This window comes from Papio anubis, chromosome 3 (assembly GCF_008728515.1).
Source record: "Papio anubis isolate 15944 chromosome 3, Panubis1.0, whole genome shotgun sequence".
NCBI classification, from domain to species: domain Eukaryota; kingdom Metazoa; phylum Chordata; class Mammalia; order Primates; family Cercopithecidae; genus Papio; species Papio anubis.
The window spans coordinates 168,652,501-168,654,450 of NC_044978.1; positions in this window are offsets into that span (position 1 = coordinate 168,652,501).

A 1,950-nucleotide genomic window follows, 5' to 3' on the forward strand; every position below is an offset into this window, starting at 1 on the left:
GCTGAGGCAGGAGAATCTCTTGCACCTGGGAGGCGGAGGTTGCAATGAGCCAAGATCGCACCACTGCACTTCAGCGTGGGCGGCAGAGTGAGACTTTATCTCAAAAAATAATAACAATGATAATAATTACTTAAGATGAGTTCATACTGGAATAGGGTGGGCCCCTAATCTAGTATGACTCCTGTCCTTATAAAAGGAACACCATTTGAAAAGAGACACATACAGAGGGCAAATCATGGGAAGACACAGGGAAATGACATCTACAGGAAATGCCAAAGATTGCCAGCAAACCAGCAGAAACTAGGAGAGAGGCATGAAACAGATCTCCCTCGCCACCTACAGAAGGAACCAATCCTGCCAACACCTTGATCTCAGACATCTGCCTCCAAAATTGTGAGAAAGGAAATTCCTACTGTGTAAGCCACCCAGTTTGTGATACTTTCTTATGGCAGCCCTAGCCAATAAACACACTATCTTTCTACATCTAGCCCCCGACCACTGTCTTACAAAAATAATTTTCTGCAGTACAATAATGACTCACTAGAGCATAAAAGACCATTTACGTTCTCACCTCTATACCTGTTACCATGACATGCCCTTCCATCTTGGCATCTTCACGCCATTATTTTCTTCAATCTAAATCCTATCTAATCTTCAAGACTCAACTATTGTCCTATATCCTGTATCTTTGTTCTGTATTTCTTTTCCATCTCAGACAAGCTTCCTAAAGAAATAATTAACGCTCGTATGTTTACATTCACAAGTTCTATTTTCCCATCAACCTCCAGCAATATGTCTTCTATGCCATCATTCTACAAGAAACTACCTTCTCTGATGTCCCAAGTATCATCTTTGTTGACAAATCAAATGGACAACTATTTGGTCTTCATTTTTTCTGGACCTTTTTATTCTATTTGACAAAATTTGCTACTTTTTTCCGTTATGAACTAAATTGTGTCCACTCCAGACCCCACCAAATTTATATGTTAAAACTCTAAACCCCAGTGTGACTGTATGTGAGGACACAGAGAGAAGACAGCCATTTGCAAGCCAGGAAGAGAGCCCTCATCAGAACCCAACCATGCTTGCACCCTAATCTTGGACTTTCAGCCTCTAGACTGTGAGAAAATAAATGTCTATTTTGCTTAAGTCACCCAGTCTGTGGTGTTTTCCTTTGGCAGCCAGAGCGGACGAATATCCCTTCCTTATTAAAAGCTTCTCATTCTCTAACTTCCGTACTACTACTCTTTTTTGATGTTCCTTCTACTAGTCTGGCCATAGTAACTCAGCTCTGCTTCCTTCACTCATCGGCCAAATGCTGTTGTTCTCCTGGGGTCTGAATTAGGCTGTCTTCAAAATCTACTCTACACCCCTTCCTGGAATTAAGTCATCCATTCCTATGGTGTTAACTAATAGTCATATGATAATGACTTCCCAAACTGAGATTCCTGCACCTCAGATATGATATGCTAGTGTCTATCCCCAGTACTCGGCAGGAGAAAAGGCTTCCCTGTAGTAATTCTGAATTGACCAATGATGGATGCATGTTATTTCTATTTAGTTCCTACCATCATGAATGGAAGACATGTTCCAGTTGAAACTGGCAGAGAATGGACAGCTTAAGCCAGAAGCCCAGGAGTCATCCTTGATTCACATAATTCAACATGTTCTATGGTTTCCAAGTCCTTAGTATCCTTCAAATGCATCTTTTTCTCTGAAGCTACACTGTCCTAGCCTTACTGAGCCCTTTACATTTTTCTCATTCAGAGCACTGCAACATCCTAACAAGTCTCCTGACTTCCAGGCTGTTCTCTTTAATCCTCTGTCCATGACACAGCCACCAAAGTACTCCCTCCAAGATATAAATCTGATCATTTCACTATACCCTAAACAATTTTAGTCTCTCTCCTCTGCCTCTAGAGAGAGTGTACACACTCCTTAGTATGGCAT